Source organism: Egretta garzetta, unplaced genomic scaffold, assembly GCF_000687185.1.
Source record: "Egretta garzetta isolate BGI_Z169 unplaced genomic scaffold, ASM68718v1 scaffold161, whole genome shotgun sequence".
NCBI lineage: Eukaryota > Metazoa > Chordata > Aves > Pelecaniformes > Ardeidae > Egretta > Egretta garzetta.
The window spans coordinates 1199886-1207724 of NW_009258754.1; positions in this window are offsets into that span (position 1 = coordinate 1199886).

The window sequence follows — 7839 nt, forward strand, 5'->3', positions numbered from 1 at the left end:
CTTCCAGAGATCTGCTAGGCACCAGCCTCAGCAGCCAACTGAATTTCTCTCAGTATAAAACTAGTGAGGCTTTTTGCTCAGTTAGTTAAATCAGTTCCTATGTGGGTCCAAAGGAGCCAGAGGCAAAGCCGTGGGAGACACGGCTGGAGTGAGGCAGGTGGAGATGGGAAAGAGGGAAAAACACCTTCATGATAGGATCTCCAATGACCTGTGGAGCCACATCTTGTATCTCCCATTTTCTCCTGTGGTCTTCTGTCCTGCTGTGCTACCTGGCAGTACCAGTAATCCCCTACCAGCCTACTGGGAAATAGCATCCACAAAGGAAACCCTTTTTCCCGGGGTAAGAAGGACAGGGAGGCCACAGGACTGAAAGCTGATGTAGAGAGCAACTTACAGATTTATTATAATGTTCCCAAATACTTCATCTATTAGTTTAGATTTAGGCCCGAATTTTTGGCATTCAGGGGAGGGATGAAAGCAGGTTATGTCAGTCAATATACATAAAGTCAAGTAAAATTAAAACTTCTCACAGATGCTTTTCTTATAGACAGCACAAAATGGCTTGGGAGCTGCTCTGCTATGGCTAACGCTTTTTTACACTAATCACAGCTCTCTCTTACCTTGTGCTCAGCTCATCATAGCCACCTGCTGTTTCCTACACTGTCTTGAGACTTCATACAGAGCAACAGTCCTCTTCTACTATATATTTGCTCATCTCAGCCTGGGCTCCAGCTGAGCCTTCAACATGATAAAAAAAATTTAATAACAACGCATAAGTAGAACAACTATCCAGAGGAAAGAGCGCAGCTAATTGTTCTCAGACCGCAGCCCACTGTAAAAAAGCAAACACACTGAAAGAGGGTTACTTTGCACATGTAGTCTTTCTGGGATAGCAAGGATGTAACAACCATCAGCTTTAAAAACAGTTCCCCCCAGCAGTTTCATTTTTTTTTCTTTTTACAGTGGCAGCCTTCCTCCCAGCCGTGTTTCAAATTAAACAAGACAGACAAGCAATGCCACCGCAGAGGTTTGCTTGTTTGATTGATAGAAGTATTGTTGCAGTGACCTCAAGGAAACGTTCACAGACACAAATAAGGCTGCTGTTGGTAGCTCTCTGTAATATGGTGAGGGTTTGCAGCAGTTGCAGCCTCTCTGAGATCCAGCAGGAAGGCGTACATTCAGCAAGCATGCGACCAATGCAGTACATTAGGCAGCTTGCAGGCCATTTGTTTGCAAAAACAGTATCGAAATCTCACAATCCTGTACCTACCTCTCTGGAGATACAGATAGGGATGAAACGGCCTTGAGAGACAGGACTGTTTGCTATCTGTCAAACCCTGGACATTCAGGTAAAAGCAGTGGGCTAAAATGTTTAATGCTTTATTTGCTTTCAGCAGGGTGATGTACATAGTTTTAGCAAGAACATCCCTGGATGAAGCAAACTAAAATGTTCACATTAAAAAGTAACAAAGGGAAGCTATTCTTGGAGCCTTTGGGGCCACCAGATTCTTCTTAAATGGTGCCAACTTTGAATAATTAATGCCTGAAGTGGGTGTTCCTCACTCAGAAAAAGGAAACAGCATATGCTGGTCCTCCAGTAGTCCTTCCCTCTAGAAGCAAGAGTCAACTTTTGTACTGCCTTTCACTCAGCCTCTCACACAGCAGCAATAATGAGACACTGCTCTACTTGGCTCCGTAGATCTGGACAGGGAGAGGCTCAAGGTCTGTCTGAGGGTCTGTTGGGCAGAAGAGGGTTCAACCCCATTTATAGCACAATCCTCTCATTTCAGGACCTCAATAACCCGAGCGAATGGAGAACAATGTCCCCATGGTAGTAGCTGTAACACAGGAGAAAAGAACAGACCCAGCGACTGAAACAGGCACCGCAACACATCTGATATGGTTGTGCCCTATCCATCCCCATCATCAACAACTATCACACATCCAGGCAAGCAATATAAAACCATGGTTTTTTTCCTCAGAACACCCAAAGAAGAATGGGCAGGGCCTGCCAGTCTTCCCCACACCTATATATGCCATGGATATGTTCCTGTATGAGGCAGCAGCTATTTTTAGGATTCTATCTCTGGATTAGCTTCTTTCTTCAGGTTATTGCAAGTTGCAAGTGCTCATCAGTTCTTTTTCAAAATGGACCACGAGGCACATGTCTACAGATACAGACTTCGGGAATCGTTTTCATGTGCTCTTTCTTAAAAATGCTGATCTACATTTGCCATCCCACTTCAACATGAGAAATTGTGATGATGATCAAGTATCAAAATATGAAGTTATTAAAACATAGGTCCCTGTTCACCTTGGAAGTCAGGGTGAGAACAACCCCACGCTCAAAACCTATGTTTTCAGTCAAGACTCTCTTCCTCACAAAACTTGAGCAGGGATTACAAAAGTTGAGAAGCAATTTCCAACCGAGCCTCAAACTACAAAGACATTACAGTACCAACGCAGCAGAGCTCTGAACTCTATTGAAGTACACAACTCATTCACAGGGAAAGCAAACTGTGACAAAGCCGTGGCATTACACAGCTGCACAGCAAAGTTTCAGGATTTGAAACAAATGACTTCTGAAATCACTCACCCAACACAAAGACACAGAAGATGGCAAAAATACCTGCGTACTCTGCAGTTTTTTGATGTGCTCCCACTTTTGTACTATATAAAGGTGAGATTTACAGTCCAGTATAGGCAAGAGGGAGTGTTGGTGGATGCTATCACCTGAAAGGAGATTACCATAGGGTATCTCAGAAAACCCAGCAGTTTTTCTCAGCAAAGGAGGTCTGCGTGAGCCCTCTCAGCCCCAGCCTGCCGCTGTGACTGGACCAGCATTTATTGACCAGGCAGAATCTCGTTGCATAGAATTTCAGATAGCTGCTGATGTGCAGCTACTTACGGGCTTGTCAGTAGCTGAGACTCCTCACGAGCAGGGAAATATGGAGACAGTGCATTTTTTTCTATCGCAGTAGTGTGAAAAGGCAAAACCTATTCAGGTACAGGAATAAATTAGGTAGGTTTAGAAACCCTATGTATTCCTCATCTCTTCCAGGAGACTAAAGCTGCTCGTGTCCTCAAGGCTTTGCTTTTTAAAACATAATCTCATGCAACTGGGTGCAGGTCAGGACATGAACTCCAGTTTAGCTAAGTCTATTCAACTCAAGGGATAGTTCAAATAGCAGGACACACATCCTGGAAAGGACAGTGCTGGAACCAGGAAAATAACTTCACTGATGACTAAAGCTTGAGCCTTCAGGCAAAACAAATGACCTTTGTCCTTTGGAACCCAAACAAAAAAATAAATCGTGCTTCACATTAATGACATGTAACAAATAAACCAAATAATAATAATGACCCTCTGTAATATTTTTTACTTTTTTTTTTTTTCAGAATATTATTTCCAGTATATCTCTGTACAAAAGAGGATAGTGGTTGGCAAACCGAGAGCTGATCTGAGAATGAAACACTTTCTTCCTCTGCTCCTTTTAAATCTGATTTAGGTCTTTTTCTGAACAGCTCTGAGACTCAGTACAGCTGTGACTAAGAGCAAGTGTAAGAAATGAGTCATATAGAAATTTCCTTACTGATTGACTGTGAGCAGCCCACTTACTTGACCAGCCTAACACATTATTATTTTTAACAGGGCCGACAGGGACAAGTGCTGGACTCCGTTAGGATTTGCCATGTTCATGTTGATAAAACCTCTCCAGCTAAGCCCAAGACTTGGAATTTCTTGGTTCTTGCCAGTAGTGCTGTCAGCCCAAGCATGCCTGGTCACCAGCTTAGACAACAGCCGTAAACAGTATCCTGGAGCGATATGGGTAGTCAGAAGTCAGCCAAGGAGCATGGGTCTATTTGACCTAAATACGCCATGTCAAGTTCATCTTGCTCTGCATGGGAAGCCACAAAGGGCTTCAAGCTTCCAGACACAAGGCTGTAATAGAGGCGTCTGCTCTTGCCATCTTTCACCACAAACATCCCCTAAAAGCACACCCACCCAGTTGGGGCGGTGACAAAGGCACTTTGTAATCGCCCATACTGTTAGCCAGGGAGCAGTGCTGAGAGATGAGCACAGTGCCCTGGATGTACAGCACAGCACTGGAATTCTACTTATCCTGGCCTGAGCATTCAAGGAGCAAGGGTAGAAGAGACACCATGCAGCCTAAGCACCCTGATTTACTCCCCGGTACAATCCATCACCTTAAGTCCTGAGCCCTAGAGAAAAGACAAGGGCTGTAGCACTCTCAACCAAAAGAAGGTGTGCTACCGAAGGCGTGCTACCTGAGCAAGGGGATGAGAGACATTAAAACGTCTTGCACTAGCCAGAACATACAAACCAGTATGTTTGCCACACCACCCCAATGGCTGAGCCTTCACTATGTCAAATCAACATAACAAAACTGCACCTACAGTCTTTTCTTTAAAGGCTTCAAATTGTGCCATAGAGGAAATAGTGAAGGGGTGGTCAAGTCATACAGGGTAGGTGCACTGGCCTGTGACACAGTCAATTAGACTAAATTAAGCTACTGCACACTGATGCTGCTTGACAAGAAACAAAGGAAATTGTTCAGGCAGTCCCAACAGGAACTCACTTAATTATTAATAGGGACTTGTTATAGCTGACATCTACTGTATTAGAGGAAATCCCCTGTGCTTTAGTGTGTGGGTGAGATATTCACTTCTGGTTAAATGAGCCATTCTGGCCAAGAAACTTTGGCAGCTTTTCTCAGTTGGCCATAAGTAGGGAGAAAATTAAGAGTCACATGTCAGGAGCGAAATCAGTCTATTTGAACTATTGACCCATGACAAAAAGTCTAGACTTTCATTATCTCCAATGCTTAAGGTTTATTAAGCCAATGAATGTAATCCATTGGCTAAAAAGAAAAAGGGACAAGTCTTTAACGATGTCTGGAAGAGTTCTAAGGGAGTATGTCTTTTCCTTTCTTTTCTTTCTCCTGTTTTTGGATTTTGAAAGAGGGAGGTTGGCTTACAGGCTAGAATATGTATTTTTCTCCAAGCTTTTTCTCCATTGCCGTGAACCTATTTGGAACCTGGCTGAAAATACAAATCTCTTATTCACAGACAAGAAGGCTGAATTTGGTAGACTGATTGCTGGCATGGTAACAATTGCCAGTCACGCATATTCAGGCAGCGTGGTTTCACAAAAATCTCCACAGATTCAAAAATTTTCATGCATTTTAACACGGGAAACTATTCAGCAGAAAATTTGCAGCTAGAAAACACCATAATTTATTCTCCTCTATACAGTACTTCAATGACTCCATGAGAAGTGAAAACAGTAACACAAGGAACAAGAAGTGAGGGACTGCTACAGGTAATTAGCAGTTACTTATCAATCAATACAGGAACACACAGCCATGAAGCCTTTGGCAGCAACGTGTACAGATACATCCAGAGCAAGAGAACAAGGTCATAAAAAGTGTGCCAAATTGACGAGAAGCTAAAAAGATACAGAGTTCATAACCAATGTCTGAACGAGCTTTACCTGCTCCTGGACGGAGTGCCACTGCACAGGCAGGTATTTGCAGACAGGTGACTGAATTTTCAAATGCTCTAACCCAAAAAAGGGCTCCAAGCTCCATTCTGTAGACAGTGTCTCTGTCTCACAATTGCAGCCAAGGATATAAAACAAGCCATGTCCAGAGAGAACAGATTTCTATTTTAGGACGAGACTTTCCTCTACATGGGGAATCCTTGCTACCCAAAAGCCTACTGAGTAATGAATGTACGTGAGGGCACAGTTAGCTGGGAACAACTTTCTGTGGGTTTGAACGCAGGGCAAACATTCTCCTTCAGCTGCTCTTGGGAATGCTTACTCCCCTGAAGGAACAAACTTCCTACATTTTCAAAATGTTCAGCTTCCCCAGTCAAACTTTAAGGCTTTAATGCAACCTGTGAACTGGGCGTGCGCCCCATATCTGCATACGTGGGGCGTGCAGCTTTGGCTCAGAGAAGCACATAGGCTCATGCTTTCTTTCATGCTGTCATTTCAGAGTACCCTCCTTAAGCCTTTCCTCAGGGCTAGAATAACTACACATTTGCAGCTTCTTAATGTTGAGATTAGCCTGGGGCAGGTGGAAGGCCTAACAACCACCTTTGTGGCTAGATTTGTGACCCTTCAGGATTTCTTTTAATTTACAAATGTAATCCCCTAAGGACTGTACCCACAAATAGTTCAGCTTCTCAGAACCCAGAAGTTTGGGGGAAGGGGGCTCCAGAAGCACTTTTTGTTCACAGCTGCAGTTGGAAGTGCATCTGTGAAATAAATGGGTTTTTCCTCAAATACTAGAGCTCTGAATGATTTCTGAACACCACAAATATTGGCATGCTGCCTACTGCTTCCAATTAGCTTCTAATTACATTGCATAATGTATGGAATATAATACAAGAGGCAAATTTGTCCATGAATATGAGCGTGATGAGACCACAGAGAATGTGTCTGTATGAGCTGCTAAACTGACTTGAGAGTGATTGATCATCTTCAATCAGTTTTATTCCCAGTGTCTGGTGTTACTTGGTTTGGGGGTTGGAATTTAATAAGATTTGCATCTAGAATATTAGAACTGAAAGCTTTCATCTCATCTGAACTTCCTGGAATTAGTTCAAGAATTATAAATAAAAGATGAGGCAGGGGAGAAGGGCAAGGAACACCCCAGTTCAGTGCTAGAGCTGTACTATTTTGAAGGATTCTGAGAAAGATGTGCGAAAGTTGAGAGCGCAGATACAGTGTCTTAAACAAAACACCTTGCCCAAGCCCATGGACTAAGAGTGAGAATACATTAATAAAATGAAACAGTTAATTGCATGCTTTTAAACATAAAGAAAATTTCTAGAGGAATTAAACACAAGTAACCTTCCACTACCATTACGTGAGTTCCCTGTAGGAATTAAAGGAACCTCAAAGGAATTAAAAGGAATTAAAAGGAATTAAAAGGAATTAAAAACCTCAAAGGAACCTTAAAGGAATTAAACACCTCAAAGGAAACAAGGAGTGTACTGCTAGATCACATCTCTGTATCCTAACTAGTTAACATGTTCAGCTAGGCCAGCAATCAACAGATGCTCTGTCCTAGTCCTAGGTCACTACACACAGGCAACAGCAGAAATGCCAGGAAGTCCCTGAGTCATGAGTAGTGGGAGCCTGGGAAAAGGAAGGTGGAGATATTCCCGTACAATGCTTCTATCCTGCAAGTGCTGGATGGCTGGGGCCACCTCCCCATACCTGTACAGCTCCACACACGCTGGCCTGCCTGCCGATGGCATGACTGACGTGCCCAGCAGCATGGTGGGGTGGAGAAGAGACCCCAGAAGAGACACCTGCCTGCAAGGCTGTCCCTCAGCTGGGCAGCCTTCCTGCATGCCTGCCTGCCCAGTCACAGCCCCCTAGCCACTCCCAGGGCCACATCCTGCACTGGGCTCTCTGTGAGGGTCTGATGGGCCCTTGCTGGGATGGCTTACTCTCTTTGCTTCACATCAGCAAGCATCTGCTCCTCCTCAGTGGCAGCCAGGCAGAGGGCCAGCTCCCGGGCCTGGCTGCAGCCAGCCCAGCTGGGTGATCAGACCCTGGCTGCGGGAAGGACCCACCACGGCCTGCTCCCATCCCGGTGCCGCTCAAGCTAGTTCGGTGAGGCGGTTTGGAGTCTGCAAGCACTAGTTTGCCGCATTCAGACCTTCGCACGGCTGTGACTGCGGCCCCGGGCACGAGAAGGGGCTGGGGCCGAGAAACGCGTCACTGGAGGGAACAGCGCGAACGCGTCCCCCCGGGGCTAGGCGCGGGATCCTCCCCGCCGTCCCGCGGGGGGCCAGGCC